This window comes from Aegilops tauschii, chromosome 2, assembly GCF_002575655.3.
Source record: "Aegilops tauschii subsp. strangulata cultivar AL8/78 chromosome 2, Aet v6.0, whole genome shotgun sequence".
Taxonomy (NCBI): Eukaryota; Viridiplantae; Streptophyta; class Magnoliopsida; order Poales; family Poaceae; genus Aegilops; species Aegilops tauschii.
In genome coordinates, this window is record NC_053036.3 from 455,310,894 (window position 1) to 455,330,198 (window position 19,305).

The window sequence follows — 19,305 nt, forward strand, 5'->3', positions numbered from 1 at the left end:
CTAGGGGTGGGGGGCGCCCCACTTGCCTTGGGGGGCAAGCCACCCCCTTGGCCGCCGCCCCCCCTCAGATGGGATCTCCAGGGTGGCCGGCGCCCCCCAGGACCCCTATAAATAGTGGGGGGGAGGGAGGGCAGCAACAACACAGCCCCTGGCGCCTCCCTCTCCCCCTGCAACACCTCTCCCTCCCGCTTGCGCTTGGCGAAGCCTTGACGGGATCCCCGCTACTTCCACCACCACGCCGTCGTGCTGCTGGATCTCTATCAACCTCTCCTTCCCCCTTGCTGGATCAAGAAGGAGGAGACGTCGCTGCTCCGTACGTGTGTTGAACGCGGAGGTGCCGTCCGTTCGGCGCTCGGTCATCGGTGATTTGGATCACGACGAGTACGACTCCATCAACCCCGTTCACTAGAACGCTTCCGCTCGCGATCTACAAGGGTATGTAGATGCACTCCTTTCCCCTCGTTGCTAGTATACTCCATAGATGGATCTTGGTGATGCGTAGAAAATTTTAAAATTCTGCTACGATCCCCAACAGTGGTATCAGAGCCAGGCCTATGCGTAGTTACTATGCACGAGTAGAACACAAAGCAGTTGTGGGCGTAGATGTTGTCAATTTTTCTTGCCACTACTAGTCTTATCTTGTTTCGGCGGTATTGTGGGATGAAGCGGCCCGGACCGACCTTACACGTACGCTTACGTGAGACAGGTTCCACCGACTGACATGCACTGGTTGCATAAGGTGGCTAGCGGGTGTCTGTCTCTCCCACTTTAGTCGGAACGGATTCGATGAAAAGGGTCCTTATGAAGGGTAAATAGAAATTGGCATATCACGTTGTGGTTTTACGTAGGTAAGAAACGTTCTTGCTAAAAACCTATAGAAGCCACGTAAAAAACTTGCAACAACAATTAGAGGACGTCTAACTTGTTTTTGCAGCATGTGCCTTGTGATGTGATATGGCCAGAAGATGTGATGAATGATATATGTGATGTATGAGATTGATCATATTCTTGTAATAGGAATCACGACTTGCATGTCGATGAGTATGACAACCGGCAGGAGCCATAGGAGTTGTCTTTATTTTTTGTATGACCTGCGTGTCATTGAATAACGCCATGTAAATTACTTTACTTTATTGCTAAACGCGTTAGCCATAGAAGTAGAAGTAATCGTTGGCGTGACAACTTCATGAAGACACAATGATGGAGATCATGATGATGGAGATCATGGTGTCATGCCAGTGACGAAGATGATCATGGCGCCCCGAAGATGGAGATCAAAGGAGCAAAATGATGATGGCCATATCATGTCACTATTTGATTGCATGTGATGTTTATCATGTTTTGCATCTTATTTGCTTAGAACGACGGTAGTAAGTAAGATGATCCCTTATAATAATTTCAAGAAAGTGTCCCCCCTAACTGTGCACCGTTGCGAAGGTTCGTTGTTTTGAAGCACCACGTGATGATCGGGTGTGATAGATTCTAACATTCGCATACAACGGGTGTTGACGAGCCTAGCATGTACAGACATGGCCTCGGAACACACACAATACACTTAGGTTGACTTGACAAGCCTAGCATGTACAGACATGGCCTCGGAACACGGAAGACCGAAAGGTCGAGCATGAGTCGTATAGAAGATACGATCAACATGGAGATGTTCACCGATCTTGACTAGTCCGTCTCACGTGATGATCGGACACGGCCTAGTTAACTCGGATCATGTTTCACTTAGATGACTGGAGGGATGTCTATCTGAGTGGGAGTTCATTGAATAATTTGATTAGATGAACTTAATTATCATGAACTTAGTCTAAAATCTTTACAATATGTCTTGTAGATCAAATGGCCCACGTTGTCCTCAACTTCAACGCGTTCCTAGAGAAAACCAAGCTGAAAGATGATGGCAGCAACTATACGGACTGGGTCCGGAACCTGAGGATCATCCTCATAGCTGCCAAGAAAGATTATGTCCTAGAAGCACCGCTAGGTGAAGCACCCATCCCAGAGAACCAAGACGTTATGAACGCTTGGCAATCACGTGCTGATGATTACTCCCTCGTTCAGTGCAGCATGCTTTACAGCTTAGAACCGGGGCTCCAAAAGCGTTTTGAGAAACATGGAGCATATGAGATGTTCGAAGAGCTGAAAATGGTTTTCCAAGCTCATGCCCGGGTCGAGAGATATGAAGTCTCCGACAAGTTCTTCAGTTGTAAAATGGAGGAAAATAGTTCTGTCAGTGAGCACATACTCAGAATGTCTGGGTTACACAACCGCTTGTCTCAGCTGGGAGTGAATCTCCCGGATGACGCGGTCATTGACAGAATCCTTCAGTCGCTTCCACCAAGCTACAAGAGCTTTGTGATGAACTTCAATATGCAGGGGATGGAAAAGACCATTCCTGAGGTATATTCAATGCTGAAATCAGCGGAGGTGGAGATCAAAAAGGAACATCAAGTGTTGATGGTGAATAAAACCACTAAGTTCAAGAAAGGCAAGGGTAAGAAGAACTTAAAGAAAGACGGCAAGGGAGTTGCCGCGCCCGGTAAACCAGTTGCCGGGAAGAAGCCAAGGAATGGACCCAAGCCTGAGACTGAGTGCTTTTATTGCAAGGGAAGTGGTCACTGGAAGCGGAACTGCCCAAAATACTTAGCGGACAAGAAGGCCGGCAACACCAAAGGTATATGTGATATACATGTAATTGATGTGTACCTTACCAGTACTCGTAGTAGCTCCTGGGTATTTGATACCGGTGCGGTTGCTCATATTTGTAACTCAAAACAGGAGCTGCGGAATAAGCGGAGACTGGCGAAGGACGAGGTGACGATGCACGTCGGGAATGGTTCCAAGGTCGATGTGATCGCCGTCGGCATGCTACCTCTGCATTTACCTACGGGATTAGTTTTAAACCTCAATAATTGTTATTTAGTGCCAGATTTGAGCATGAACATTGTATTTGGATCTCGTTTAATTCGAGATGGCTACTCATTTAAATCCGAGAATAATGGTTGTTCTATTTATATGAGAGATATGTTTTATGGTCATGCCCCGCTGGTCAATGGTTTATTCTTGATGAATCTCGAACGTGATGTTACACATATTCATAGTGTGAATACCAAAAGATGTAAAGTTGATAACGATAGTCCCACATACTTGTGGCACTGCCGCCTTGGTCACATTGGTGTCAAACGCATGAAGAAGCTCCATGCAGATGGACTTTTGGAGTCTCTTGATTACGAATCATTTGACACGTGCGAACCATGCCTCATGGGTAAGATGACCAAGACTCCGTTCTCCGGAACAATGGAGTGAGCAACCAACTTATTGGAAATCATACATACTGATGTGTGCGGTCCAATGAGTGTTGAGGCTCGCGGTGGCTAACGTTATGTTCTTACTCTCACTGATGATTTAAGTAGATATGGGTATGTCTACCTAATGAAACACAAGTCTGAAACCTTTGAAAAGTTCAAGGAATTTCAGAGTGAGGTTGAGAATCAACGTGACAGGAAAATAAAGTTCTTACGATCAGATCGTGGTGGAGAATATTTAAGTCACAAATTTGGTACGCACTTAAGGAAATGTGGAATCGTTTCACAACTCACGCCGCCTGGAACACCTCAGCGAAACGGTGTGTCCGAACGTCGTAATCGCACTCTATTGGATATGGTGCGATCTATGATGTCTCTTACCGATCTACCGCTCTCATTTTGGGGCTATGCTTTAGAGACTGCCACATTCACTTTAAATAGGGCTCCGTCGAAATCCGTTGAGACGACACCGTATGAATTATGGTTTGGGAAGAAACCTAAGCTGTCGTTTCTAAAAGTTTGGGGATGCGATGCTTATGTCAAGAAACTTCAACCTGAAAAGCTCGAACCCAAGTCGGAAAAATGCGTCTTCATAGGATACCCTAAGGAAACCATTGGGTATACCTTCTACCTCAGATCCGAAGGCAAGATCTTTGTTGCCAAGAACGGGTCGTTTCTGGAGAAAGAGTTTCTCTCGAAAGAATTAAGTGGGAGGAAAGTGGAACTTGATGAGGTGATAGTCACCCCTTCCGAACCAGAAAGTAGCGCAGCGTGGGAAGATGTTCCTGTGGTGCCTACACCGACTGGGGAGGAAGTTAATGATGATGATCATGAAGCTTCGGATCAAGTTACTGCTGAACTTCGTAGGTCCACAAGGACACGTTCTGCACCAGAGTGGTACGACAACCCTGTCCTGGAAATCATGTTGTTAGACAACGGTGAACCTTCGAACTATGAAGAAGCGATGGCGGGCCCGGATTCCGACAAATGGCTAGAAGCCATGAAATCCGAGATAGGATCCATGTATGAAAACGAAGTATGGACTTTGACTGACTTGCCCGATGATCGGCGAGCCATAGAAAATAAATGGATCTTTAAGAAGAAGACAGACGCGGATGGTAACGTGACCATCTATAAGGCTCGACTTGTCGCTAAGGGTTATTGACAAGTTCAAGGGGTTGACTACGATGAGACTTTCTCACCCGTAGCGAAGCTGAAGTCCGTCCGAATCATGTTAGCAATTGCCACATTCTATGATTATGAGATATGGCAAATGGACGTCAAAACGGCATTCCTTAACGGCTTTCTTAAGGAAGAATTGTATATGATGCAGCCGAAAGGTTTTGTCAATCCTAAGAATGCTAAAAAGGTATGCAAGCTCCAGCGCTCTATCTATGGGCTGGTGCAAGCATCTCGGAGTTGGAACATTCGCTTTGATGAGATGATCAAAGCGTTTGGGTTTACACAGACTTATGGAGAAACCTGTGTTTACAAGAAAGTGAGTGGGAGCTCTGTAGCATTTCTCTTATTATATGTGGATGACATACTATTGATGGGAAATGATATAGAATTCTTGGAAAGTATAAAGGCCTATTTGAATAAGTGTTTTTCAATGAAGGACCTTGGAGAAGCTGCTTATATATTAGGCATCAAGATCTATAGAGATAGATCAAGACGCCTCATAGGTCTTTCGTAGAGTACATACCTTGACAATATATTGAAGAAGTTCAATATGGATCAGTCCAAGAAGGGGTTCTTGCCTGTATTGCAAGGTGTGCAATTGAGCACGGCTCAATGCCCGACCATGGCAGAAGATAGAGAAAAGATGAGTGTCATCCCCTATGCCTCGGCCATAGGGTCTATTATGTATGCCATGTTGTGTACCAGACCTGATGTAAACCTTGCCGTAAGTTTGGTAGGAAGGTACCAAAGTAATCCCGACATGGAACACTGGACAGCGGTCAAGAATATCCTGAAGTACCTGAAGAGGACTAAGGATATGTTTCTCGTTTATGGAGGTGACGAAGAGCTCGTCGTAAAGGGTTACGTCGATGCTAGCTTCGACACAGGTCTGGATGACTCGAAGTCACAAACCGGATACGTGTATATTTTGAATGGAGGGGCAGTAAGCTGGTGCAGTTGCAAGCAAAGCATCGTGGCGGGATCTACATGTGAAGCGGAGTACATGGCAGCCTCAGAGGCAGCGCAAGAAGCAATCTGGATGAAGGAGTTCATTACCGACCTAGGGGTGATTCCCAATGCGTCGGACCCGATGACTCTCTTCTGTGACAACACTGGAGCTATTGCCCTTGCCAAGGAGCCCAGGCTTCATAGGAAGACCAGGCATATCAAGCGTCGCTTCAACTCCATTCGTGAAAGTGTTCAAAATGGAGACATAGATATTTGTAAAGTACATACGGACCTGAATGTAGCAGATCCGTTGACTAAACCTCTCCCTAGAGCAAAACATGATCAACACCAGAACTCTATGGGTGTTCGATTCATCACAATGTAACTAGATTATTGACTCTAGTGCAAGTGGGAGACTATTGGAAATATGCCCTAGAGGCAATAATAAATGGTTATTATTATATTTCCTTGTTCATGATAATTGTCTATTGTTCATGCTATAATTGTGTTATCCGGAAATCGTAATACATGTGTGAATACATAGACCATAACGTGTCCCTAGTAAGCCTCTAGTTGACTAGCTCGTTGATCAACATATAGTCATGGTTTCCTGACTATGGACATTGGATGTCATTGATAACGGGATCACATCATTAGGAGAATGATGTGATGGACAAGACCCAATCCTAAGAATAGCACAAAAGATCGTGTAGTTCGTTTGCTAGAGCTTTTCCAATGTAAAGTATCATTTCCTTAGACCATGAGATCGTGCAACTCCCGGATACCGTAGGAGTGCTTTGGGTGTACCAAACGTCACAACATAACTGGGTGACTATAAAGGTACACTACGGGTATCTCCGAAAGTGTCTGTTGAGTTGGCACGGATCGAGACTGGGATTTGTCACTCCGTATGACGGAGAGGTATCTCTGGGCCCACTCGGTAATGCATCATCATAATGAGCTCAATGTGACTAAGGAGTTATCCACGGGATCATGCATTACGGTACGAGTAAAGTGACTTGCCGGTAATGAGATTGAACAAGGTATTGGGATACCGACGATCGAATCTCGGGCAAGTAACATACCGATTGACAAAGGGAATTGTATACGGGATTGATTGAATCCTCGACATCGTGGTTCATCCGATGAGATCATCATGGAACATGTGGGAGCCAACATGGGTATCCAGATCCCGCTGTTGGTTAGTGACCAGAGAGGCATCTCGGTCATGTCTGCATGTCTCCCGAACCCGTAGGGTCTACACACTTAAGGTTCGGTGACGCTAGGGTTGTAGAGATATTAGTATGCGGAAACCCGAAAGTTGTTCGGAGTCCCGGATGAGATCCCGGACATCTTGAGGAGTTCCGGAATGGTCCGGAGGTGAAGAATTATATATAGGAAGTCCACTTTCGGCCACCGGGAAAGTTTCGGGGGTTATCGGTATTGTACCGGGACCACCGGAAGGGTCCCGGGGGTCCAACGGGTGGGGCCACCTATCCCGGAGGGCCCCATGGGCTGAAGTGGGAAGGGAACCAGCCCTTAGTGGGCTGGGGCGCCCCCCCTTGGGCCTCCCCCTGCGCCTAGGGTTGGAAACCCTAGGGGTGGGGGGCGCCCCACTTGCCTTGGGGGGCAAGCCACCCCCTTGGCCGCTGCTCCCCCTCAGATGGGATCTCCAGGGTGGCCGGCGCCCCCTAGGACCCCTATAAATAGTGGGGGGGAGGGAGGGCAGCAACAACACAGCCCCTGGCGCCTCCCTCTCCCCCTGCAACACCTCTCCCTCCCGCTTGCGCTTGGCGAAGCCCTGCCGGGATCCCCGCTACTTCCACCACCACGCCGTCGTGCTGCTGGATCTCCATCAACCTCTCCTTCCCCCTTGTTGGATCAAGAAGGAGGAGACGTCGCTGCTCCGTACGTGTGTTGAACACGGAGGTGCCGCCCGTTCGGCGCTCGGTCATCGGTGATTCGGATCACGACGAGTACGACTCCATCAACCCCGTTCACTAGAACGCTTCCGCTCGCGATCTACAAGGGTATGTAGATGCACTCCTTTCCCCTCGTTGCTAGTATACTCCATAGATGGATCTTGGTGATGCGTAGAAAATTTTAAAATTCTGCTACGATCCCCAACAAAGCTGACTCCACCAGCCCGGACATCCGGCCTCCAAGCCCGGACATCCGGCCCGTCGCCCGGACATCCGGCTCCGTCTGTCTGCGCACAGTAAAGGGCCGAGGCCCATGTACCCTTTCGCCCCCCTAGACTATATATACTCCTATTCCTCCCTCTTTCTAGGGTTAGAAAAGGATTAGCTCATATGTGAGATAGAGCTTTGCTCATCCATTACGGATCTACTCCACGAGAGAGACCGCGGCCCCTCTACGGAGAAGATCCCCTTGGATTCAAGACCCCCTCTTGGGTGGCCCCATCAAGACCTCCTCACGGAGAAGAACCGGTTACCCTTTGTATCGTTCGTTGTTGACTTTGGATCCTGTATCTCCCCTTGTGTTTCGAGGATCTAGCACATGTGTAATCGAATCTTGTTGGCTTGAGTGTTTCTCTCGTGTTTCCCCTCGTTTTTCCCTCGTGTTCTTCGTGTTCTTTAGTTGGGATCCGCTCCTATCGTGAAAGATCGGCCCTCTAGGGTTCCACCCTACATCATCTTGGTATCATGAGCCACGTTGATCACGATTTCGGAGCCTCCCCGTTGTGTTTTCTAGCCTAGTTTTGTTGATTTTGTCCCAAATTCGAAAATTGCCCCACAAAAATAGCCCCAATTTTTTTTTGTGATTTGTTGGTGTGATGAAGTTTTGTTGGATTCGATCCGTGGATTTCGTGTGTTGCAGGTAGATCTAGCTTTCCCCCATCTTTTCCCCAATTTCCATCCACAAAATCTTCCGATTTTTGCCCCGGATTTGACCTCTCCATGCGGTGTTCATCAAATTCGTCCATGGATCCAAAGCCCGGACATCCGGCCCCACCCGGACATCCAGCCATCAGCCCGGACATCCGGCCCCTGGCAGCAACACTTCCATCCACCGCTCCGTTTCCCACCTAACTTTCACCCAATTTTGTTCTGGTGCCCACATACACTTCCGCATACCACCACCACTTCCGCATAGCGCCACCATAGCCTTTCCCGCTACCAACTGCGACAATTTTTGACCCGTTTTGTTTTGAGAATTCGAGTTGTGGTTTCCGTGTCCTATTGTGTTTCGGCTATCTAGGTACGGTTCAACATCAACATCACCACCGCTCATCTTCGCCAAGGAATACTACGAACGACTACATCACTTTGGTATCAACCTCACCTTGGTATCATCTTGGTATCGTGATATCATCATACTTGCTTGCATTTGCATTGATAACCCCATAGCCTTACTTTTGCGTCACTTACCCATCGAGACTAGCCTTTGAGTATTGCCGGCAACATGACTTGTGCACATTAGTGATCATACTTCCCATAGTATACCATATTATCGTGTTGCATATCTTGGTATCATCTCTTGTGTCACAAAGTTATCAACGCATACACAATTGCTACCTTGGTTCGTGAAGCATTGCATGAGAAAAGAGCTCAAACAACGACGAGCCAAACAAGCTTTTAAGCAAAAGAGGAAAGATAAGCAAAGAGCTTATACGCAAGAACCATAGCATCATACTACATTAAGATTGTCACACTCGATCATCTTGGATCATACCATTGGAATACCATACATATAGCATACTTGGGATAGAAGTCGTTGCATTTTTGCCTAGTAGGTTGTGCACAAGTTCGTATCCGCCTATTGTGCAATCGTGCTAGCATCTCTCTAGTGTTGTACAACACGAGCATCTTTGTGGTTTCCACATTTTGGCTCACCCTTGGTTGCACGACCCCACTTATCTATTTGCGTGTGTGTTTCCGTGTACCTTATCTTGCTTGGTCTACTTGTTGCATTTGCAATTTGCGAATCTTTTCCAACATTATTGAAACTCACTAACAATTGCATCAAATTTTGTGCCACCATCCTAACCAAGCTCCACCATAAGCTTTCACTTGTGTGTAGGTGTGAGAAACCGACAAGAATTGGTACCAATTGTGCTATTTGCTTGTTATACATTGGAGTGATCTTTGATCCATTTTCAACATCGGTCAAGGTACATTTGGTATTGGTTCTTCTTTTTCTCCAACTCACATATCTTTGTTTGGAATGATGGATAGGCCAAGTACTTCTACCAACCCACTTTTCTTGGAGCAGGACGACGACATGTCATCCTACGTCACCAAGAGCCACCTCTTTGGTGCACAACGAGCTTTGCATCAAGAACAACAAGCAATGAGCGACCGCATCGACAACCTCGCCACCGACTTGCGACTCTCCGAGCAACATACAAGAGACTACTTCGACAACAAGCTCGACGAACACAAGCACGAGAATGACGCTAGAATGGACGAGATTCGTGCCTTGTTGGTCAACCGCTCTTCTACCACTTCGTCCTACTCAAGAAGGAGTCGCTCGAGTCGACACTCCGACAACACTATCTCCGGCTCAAGTACCCCGACATCGAACACTCTTCGTCGTGCCATGCATCAAGATCGTCAAGCAAACCGCAACCCTCTACATGACACCGACTCTCAAGAGCATCGACACCATCAAGCCCAAGCTGCATTCGTGCAAGCACAGGAACGACAACGCCAACGGCAACAAGATTAAGAGGAGCGTGCGCGATAACATCAAGATGCAGAAGACGCCGAGGCACAACGTCAAGAACAACAACTATGCAAAGCTCAAGCACTTGAGGCGGAACGTGCCCTTCGAGACTCAAGTCGAGCCGTAGCCAACCGAGGCCGACAAGCTCGTCTACACCAAGAAGCGCTTCGTGATGAAGTTCAAGAGAGGATTTTCCAAGCGCGTGTGCATCGCCAAGATCCTCCACAAGCTCGACAAGCTCCTCCACAAGCTCCTCCTCCAGCAAGACAAGAACATCAAGTCCATCGAGAGCATCAAGACAATGGACCTTCTCCAAGACAAGAACAACATGAGAACGACAATCCTCCTCGCCAAGAGCAACATGAGATTGTCAATCCTCACTGACATGGGCGTCATCATCCCCGACCCCAACACAATGAATAGCAACGATATGGCAAGCTAAAGTTCACCATGCCCAAGTTCACCGGAAGCAATGACCCCGAAGAGTACATCTCATGGGCATTGAAGGTTGACAAAATCTTTCGCTTGCACAACTACGAAGATAAGAAGATCGCGATGGCATCCCTTGAGTTCCAAGACTACGTCCTCATTTGGTGGGAACAAGTCATTGAGTGACGAGCGGCAAGAGGTGAACCACCCATCACCACTTGGACGCAAATGAAGGATGTCATGAGAGCACATTTCGTGCCTAACTACTACAACCGCGACCTCTTCAAGAAACTCCAACTACTCAAGCAAGGAACCAAGAGCGTTGAAGAGTACTACAAGGAAATGGAGATTGCCATGATAAGAGCCAATGTCATGGAAGGTGATGAGCAAACTATGGCACGTTTGTTGAATGGACTCAATCATCCTATCAAGAAGATCACCGACTTCCAACCATACTCGAACCTCATCGAGCTAGTGCATCAAGCTACAAAGGCGGAACGTCAAGTGCAAGATGACTTCAAGTACGCCAAGTACTCATCCAAGTCCTACGGCTTCTCCAACAATCAAGCTTCAACGACTCCAACACCTTCTACCTCAACCAAGCCATCTACGAGCAACGGCGACAAGTCAAGTTACAAGAAAACTTCGACAAGCTCAAGTCGTCCTCCTACTACAAGCAACTTCAAGTCAAAAGCTTCATCATCATCTACCCCAAATGATGAGACCATCAAGACGAGTTCCTTCAAATGCTTCACATGCGGCGGCCGAGGCCACAAGTCCTTTGAGTGCACAAACAAGCGCACCATGATCCTCAACAACGATGGAACCTATGACTCCATGAGTGAAGGAGAAATGGAAGCCCTTGAGCAAGTGGCCATGCATCACCAAGTGAACAACGACGATGAAGATGATCAAGTCTTTTGTGACGAAGATTCGAGCCCCGCTCTTGTTGTCTCCAAGGTCTTGACTCTTCAACATCAACAAGAAGAAGACCAAAGATGCCATATCTTTCACACTAAAGCCGACATCAACGAAAGGTCCGTCAAGGTCATCATCGATGGAGGGAGTTGCCAACTTAGCAAGTGAAGAACTATGCTCCAAGCTCCAATTGGTCAAGATGAAGCACCCACACCCTTACAAAGTTCAATGGCTAAGCGACAACGGCACCATCCAAGTCGACCATAGAGTGCAAGTCTCTTTCAAGATCGGAGCTTATGAAGACACTTTGGAGTGTGATGTCCTTCCGATGACCGTTTGCCACCTCCTTCTTGGACGGCCATGGCAATTTGACCGAGGTGTCATCCACAATGGGCGTACAAATCACTATAGCTTTAAGATGAAAGGGAAGGAGTTTGTGCTACGACCCATGTCTCCAAGCCAAGTGATCGCCGACAAGCAAGCCACCCATCGTGGAGAGAATCGTGAGCGAGCGAACCACCAAAAAGAGAGTGAGTGCCACAAGCCCAAATTGAGTGCCTCCATGATGAGCGACAAGACAAACTTAGTTCTATCTGCCACCAAACGTGAGATGAGAGAAGTGTGTGAGAACCCCTCAAGTGTCCTACACTATGTCCTTTTGTGCAAAGATGAGGCACCAAAAGCTAACACCTCTCACAATCTTCCTCTAGTTTTATCTTCTCTTTTGCAGGAATTCCAAGACGTTTTCCCCGATGAGCTACCTCCGGGTCTACCTCCCCTATGAGGCATCGAGCACCGCATCGACCTCATCCCCAGAGTGCCACTTCCAAACAAAGCTCCCTACTGAGTCAACCTCGAAGAAACCAAAGAAATACAAAGGCAAGTAAAGCATCTCATAGATCATGGACATGTGCGTGAAAGTTTGAGTCCTTGTGCCGTACCGGTCATTCTTGTGCCAAAGAGAGACGGTAGCTTTCGCATGTGTCCCGATTGTAGATCCATGAATGCTATCACCGTTCGCTATAGGTACCCCATTCCACGCATTGATGATATGCTTGATGAGCTTAGAGGTGCCACTATTTTTTCCAAAATTGATCTTAAAAGTGGTTACTATCAAATCCGCATACAAGAGGGTGATGAATGGAAAACCGCTTTCAAAACAAAGTTTGGTTTGTATGAGTGGTTAGTCATGCCTATGGGTTTATCGGAAGCACCCGGCACTTTCATGCGTCTTATGCATAATGTGTTTCGCCCTTATAATGGTGAATTTGTTGTTGTCTACTTTGACGATATCCTTGTGTTTAGCAAATCTCTCAAAGAGCATGTCACCCACCTTCAAACCGTGCTACAAACTCTTCGAAAAGAATGTCTCTATGCTAATATGGAAAAATGCCTTTTCGGTGTTGATAAGCTTGTTTTCTTGGGTTTTGTAGTATCTTCTAAGGGTGTTCATGTTGATGAATCTAAGATCAATGCTATTAAAGCTTGACCCCAACCAACCAATTTGCAACAAGTGCGTAGTTTCCTTGGTTTAGCCGATTTCTACCGTAGATTTGTGAAGGATTTTAGCACCATTGCTTCACCTTTACATGCTTTGAGCAAGAAGAATGCACCCTTTGTTTAGGGACCATCTCAAGATAGCGCATTCAATGAGCTTAAGAATTTGCTTACTCATGCTCCCGTGCTTGCATTACCCAACTTTGACAAACCTTTTGAAATTCATTGCGATGCTAGTGGTAATGGCATAGGAGGTGTGTTAACGCAAGAGAAGCGCCCCATAGCATATTTTAGTGAGAAACTTCCCGGAGCGCAACTCAATTACCCCATCTATGATAAAGAGCTATATGCTTTAGTGCGAGTTTTGCGTGAATGGGAACATTATCTACGCCCTCATGAATTTATCATCCATACCGATCATGAAACACTTAAATACCTTAAGGGTCAAACTAACTTGAACAAGCGTCATGCTAAGTGGAGTGAATTTATTGAGTCTTTTCCTTACGTCATCAAGTATATTAAAGGCAAGGAAAATGTTGTGGCGGATGCGCTTTCCCATATATGCATGCTTGTTACTCAACTTGAATTGAATGTCATTGGCTTTGAGCACATAAAAGACTTATATGCGCATGACCCTACTTTTGCTATCCCTTATGCAAAGTGCTTGACGCATCCATCTTGGGAACGCTATTATATCAAAGATGGTTATCTTATGAGAGCTAACAAACTTTGCATCCTCGAGTCTTCTCTTCGTTTGTTGCTTTTGCAAGAATCTCATGCAGGAGGACTAATGGGACATTTTGGACGCGATAAGACCCTCGCTACGCTCTCCAAGAACTATTTTTGGCCTAAGATGTTCCGCGACGTCAACCGCTTCACCAACCGATGCTCTACATGTCGCAAAGCTAAGTCTAACGCTCAATCTCATGGCCTATGTATGCCTCTTCCAATCCTGTATCAACCATGGGAAGATATTAGCATGGATTTTGTGCTTGGTTTCCCTAGAACTAGAAATGGCAAGGATTCCGTTTTTGTTGTTGTGGACCGATTCTCCAAAATGGCTCATTTCATTCCTTGCAACAAGATAGATGATGCTTCACATGTTGCAAATTTGTTTTCTAGGGAAATCTTGCGCCTTCTTGGAGTGCCAAAGACGATTGTCTCGGACCGCGACGTCAAGTTCTTGAGTTACTTTTGGAAGACCTTGTGCGCCAAGCTCGGAATCAAGCTTTTGTTCTCTTTGGCATACCATCCACAAACCGACGGCCAAACGGAGATGACGAACCGCACGCTCTCCACTCTACTATGCGTGTTGATAAAGAAGAACATCAAGGAGTGGGAGGAGTGCCTACCTATCGCCGAGTACGCCTACAACCGGGCAAGACATTCGACTACCGGCAAGTCCCCCTTCGAGGTCGTCTACGGCTTCAACCCGTTGTCCCCATTGGACATTCTACCTCTACCACTACAAGAGCGCACAAACATGGATGCGAGTGCCCGAGTCAACTACCTCAAGAAGATGCATGAAGATACTAGGCACACCATCGAGCGCCAAGTACAACGACTCACGTCCAAGCTCAACGTCAACAAGCAACCCATCATATTCAATGTTGGAGATCTTGTGTGGCTACACCTTCGCAAGGACCGCTTCCCCAACGAACGCAAGTCCAAACTTCTACCACGAGCCGATGGACCCTTCAAGGTGCTTTCACGCTACAACAACAACGCATACAGGATCGACATCCCACGCGACAAGTACTCCGTGAGCGACATCTTCAACATCAAAGATCTCTCCCCGTACCATGGTGATGAGGATTTCGATCCGAGGTCAGATCTTTCCCAAGGAAGGGGAGATGATGCGGAGCATCCTACGGTCATCCCCATGGACCTACCATCGTCTCATCAAGAGCCAAGAGGACCCATGACACGAGCACGAGCTAGAGCTCTTGAGAACGAGGTGACTTCCTTCCTTAGTGATATCACATATGATCCACTCGAGACATGGCTACTACCTAAGTCCGATATGCTATGCATGATTAGGTGTCAAGAGGACCCTCCCGAGGATGCATGTGAAGACGGACAAGCCGCCAAGTACATGAATGAAGAGAACCAACGGAAAGAGGCAAGAGCACCTCCCAGGCCCCGGACATCCGGCCAAGACCCTGGACATCCGGCCCCTGGAGCGTCCACCACAGCAGCAGCCCAGCCGCCCAACATTTACAGGCCCCGGACATCCGGCCCCAGCCCGGACATCCGGACCGATCCCGGAAATCCGGCCAGAAGCCCGGACATCCGGCGCCACGCACCAGAACCTACAGAAGCTGACTCCACCAGCCCGGACATCTGGCCTCCAAGCCCGGACATCCGGCCCTTTGGGAAGGCCCGGACATCCGGCCCATCGCCCAGACATCCGGCTCCGTCTGTCTGCGCACAGTAAAGGGCCGAGGCCCATGTACCCTTTCGCCCCCTAGACTATATATACTCCCTTCCTCCCTCTTTCTAGGGTTAGCAAAGGATTAGCTCATATGTGAGATAGAGCTTTGCTCATCCATTACGGATCTACTCCACGAGAGAGACCGCGGCCCCTCTACGGAGAAGATCCCCTTGGATTCAAGACCCCCTCTTGGGTGGCCCCATCAAGACCTCCTCACGGAGAAGAACCGGTTACCCTTTGTATCATCCGTTGTTGACTTTGGATCCTGTATCTCCCCTTGTGTTTCGAGGATCTAGCACATGTGTAATCGAATCTTGTTGGCTTGAGTGTTTCTCTCGTGTTTCCCCTCGTTTTTCCCTCGTGTTCTTCGTGTTCTTTAGTTGGGATCCGCTCCTGTCGTGAAAGATCGGCCCTCTAGGGTTCCACCCTACATCAATCTTTAAACTCTTCAAACAAAGATTCACTTTCGTAAGCACCCATAAAAGCAACGAACTCTTCTATTTGTTCCACATCATAGTAATCATATATACCATTAGCATAAGAAGCTAAGGTTTCATTATCATTAAATTCACATGAAAAGGGAAGGTGTGGAGCCTTCATCCTAGAGCAACAAGTATAATCATATCTCAAGCATAGTTGCCGAGCATACCAATGCAACAAATAAATTTGATCCCATAATAGTTTCCCTTTTTGAGTCAAGCGATAATCCCTAAAGTATTCACGTTGATCCAACGTGTCTCCCATTACAAAGTTGAATGGCGTTTTCTCAGGATTATCAAAGTAGTACATAATATCTTTCACATAATGAGCATCGAGGGTTTTAGGAGGTTCCCCATCTCCATGAGTAGCAAGTACACCTAATTTTTTTGGTATTTCGTGTTCCATATCCATAACTAAAGATAGAGAACAACTTAGAACAACTAATAAAAATTACTTAGTGATAAAGCAAACAAGCACACACGAGAATATTCACCCCACGCTATTGCTCCCCGGCAACGGCGCCAGAAAAAGGTCTTGATAACCCACAAGTATAGGGGATCAATTGTAGCCTCTTTCGATAAGTAAGAGTGTCGAACCCAACGAGGAGCTAAAGGTAGAACAAATATTCCCTCAAGTTCTACCGACCACCGATACAACTCAACGCATGCTTAACGTTCGCTTTACCTAGAACAAGTATGAAACTAGAAGTGTTGTTGGATAGGTTTGCAAGATAATAAAGAGCGTGTAAATAAAAAGTAGGGGCTGTTTAGATAAAGACACAACTAAATTAGTTTTAGTAGAGAACTTGTTGTCACACAAGAAAGTTATTTGTCCCTAGGCAATCGATAACTAGACCGGTAATCACTATTTGCAATTTTATTTGAGGGAGAGGAATAAGCTAACATACTTTCTCTTCTTGGATCATATGCACTTATGATTGGAACTCTAGCAAGCATCCGCAACTACTAAAGATCATTAAGGTAAAACCCAACCATAGCATTAAAGTATCAAGTCCTCTTTATTCCCATACGCCATGACCCACTTATCCGTGTTTGTGTTTCAGTCACTCACACAACGCAGACAATAAGCAAACCATGAACATATTGCAAACCCTAGAGCGGGGATCCCTCACGCTTGCGCTACATGGAGAGCACCATAGGACAGCACCAATAATAAAACATGCAACTCAAACCAATCACGATCATCAATTAACCCATAGGACAAAACAGATCTACTCAAACATCATAGGATAGCCATACATCATTGGGAAATAATATATAGCGTTGAGCACCATGTTTAAGTAGAGATTACAGCAGGTAAAAGAGGGGTTACACCGCTGCATAGAGGGGGGAAGAGTTGGTGATGACGGCGGTGAAGTTGTTGGTGTAGATTGCGGTGACGATGATGGCCCCAGCGGCACTCCGGTGCCACCGGAAGCGAGGGGGAGAGAGCCCCCCTTCTTCTTCTTCTTCTTCTTCTTCCTTGGCCTTCTCCCTAGGTGGGAGAAGGGTTCTCCCTCTGGTCCTTGGTCTCCATGGCGTGGGAGAGCCCCTCTGAGATTGGACCTGTCTTTCTGTCTCTCTCTGCTTCTGCGTTCCCAGATCTGGCCTTTCACCGTTTCTTATATTCCTAGAGATCCGAAACTCCGATTGGGCTGAATTTTGGACACGATCTCTATCCGGATATTAGCTTTCTTGCGGCGAAAGAAGGGCACCAACCGCCTTACAGGGTGGCCACGAGGGCCCAGGGCGCGCCCGCTGCCTCGTGGCCCCCTCGGGCATCGTATCGCGTTGATTCTTCTTCCCAAAAATCACATATATTCCAAAAAACTCCGTCATTTTTTATCCCGTTTGGACTCCGTTTGATATGGATTTTCTGCGAAACAAAAAACATGCAACAAACAGGAACTGGCACTGGGCACTGGATCAATATGTTAGTCCCAAAAATAGTATAAAAAGTTGCCAAAATTATGTAAAAGTTGTAGAATATTGGCATGGAACAATCAAAAATTATAGATACGACGGAGACGTATCACTCTACAACATAAAGAGGTCTAGAAATATATGGTGTTGGTGGAGAGTATTTATAAATGGTGTACTACTAACAACCTCCATAATGCCCCTTTTAATTAAAGATTATGAGAAGTGGATTGCTGTTTCTCAGGCCTCTATGTTGCAGGAACATAACCTCGTAAAAGAATCTGAGGAGATAATCGAGCGATGGGAGAAAAACAAGGGAACCACTTTCCACGAAGTGTGTCTAGGAGAAAAGCCGGAGAAGGAACATGGAGATGAAGGAGGAAAGGGCCCTGTTGGGGATATAACCCCACAGTGTGACCCGCCCAGGAGGGGCCGGGTTACACTGTTGGCGACTCAGTGATGAAGCATAAGTAGGCCTAAGAAGCCAAGATGTAAAGCCTGGAGGCGACTTACGAAGTGGGCTGACTGAAGGCCCAAGACCCGGAGGTGTAAGCCGACCGATGGCAACTTGACTAGCAAGGCAAGTCGACTTAGAACCAGAGTCGGTCACGGAGCATGATCCGACCTGGACTCTTGTAAGCCCAGGGCCTCGACCTGTGTATATAAAGGTGAGACCCTGTGGCGAGTGAAAGTTAAGTTACGATCAATGGTTAAGTGATTCCGCTCCCTTGTAATCGATACTCAACCAATACAACACAAAGCAGGATGTAGGCTTTTGCCTCGTTGCTGAGGGGCCGAACCTGGTAACCTCATGTGTCTCTCATCCCGTTCAACCCCTTTAAGCTAATCACCGTAGCCATGGCCTCGCACCTAAGTCCTTTCACAAGGGCATCTGCCGTGACAAAACCATGACAGTTGGCGCCCACTGTGGTGCCAGTGCATGGTGGTTTCGAGTTCTTGAAGGGCACTTTCCCAGGGATCGAGGGATACGCCGTTGGCAGGCTGACTAAGAGTCACCGCGGCAAGCTCTACATCGACGACATTGGCTGGGGCCCTGAGGCCGACTCAATCGAGTACGGGCACCAGGTCCCCTTCCGCGGGATTCATGTCTTCATCGACAAGATTGGTGGATCAGAGCCTTAGCCGGACATCTACACCGACATCATCAAGCTGGCTCGGCGCATGCAACCCGCCCGGATTCAACCCGTTCGGAAACGTGCTTTCGTCGGTTTCGTGCATGGCATGGATCTTGCGGAGGATTCTGTATCCGGAGGAGAGACTCTCGTTTACTCAGGTGATGAGTCCTTGACCGGAGAGACAGAGTCAATTTATCATCTTCCAGACGGTAGGCTCGGGGGCTATTCCGATGGTGATAGTATTCCGGACCTCTATGAGCCGCCGTGTCGGGCTGCTATCTTCATGGCTGACACAGGCCCGGCTCTAAATTCATCAACAGCTGCAGCTATGACATCTGGATCGATTGCTGCTATGACAGCTA

At 47.3% G+C, this 19,305-nt stretch overlaps 1 long non-coding RNA gene across 1 annotated transcript in view; it reads left to right on the forward strand.

The window, feature by feature from the left end:
* Positions 1-7,338: 7,338 nt before the first annotated feature.
* LOC141042055 (uncharacterized) overlaps positions 7,339-19,305 on the forward strand; it is an 84,061-nt gene continuing 72,094 nt past the window's right edge. The window contains exon 1 of the long non-coding RNA XR_012203864.1: positions 7,339-7,471. This is a non-coding gene — a long non-coding RNA (uncharacterized lncRNA). The remainder of the gene's footprint in view (positions 7,472-19,305) is intronic.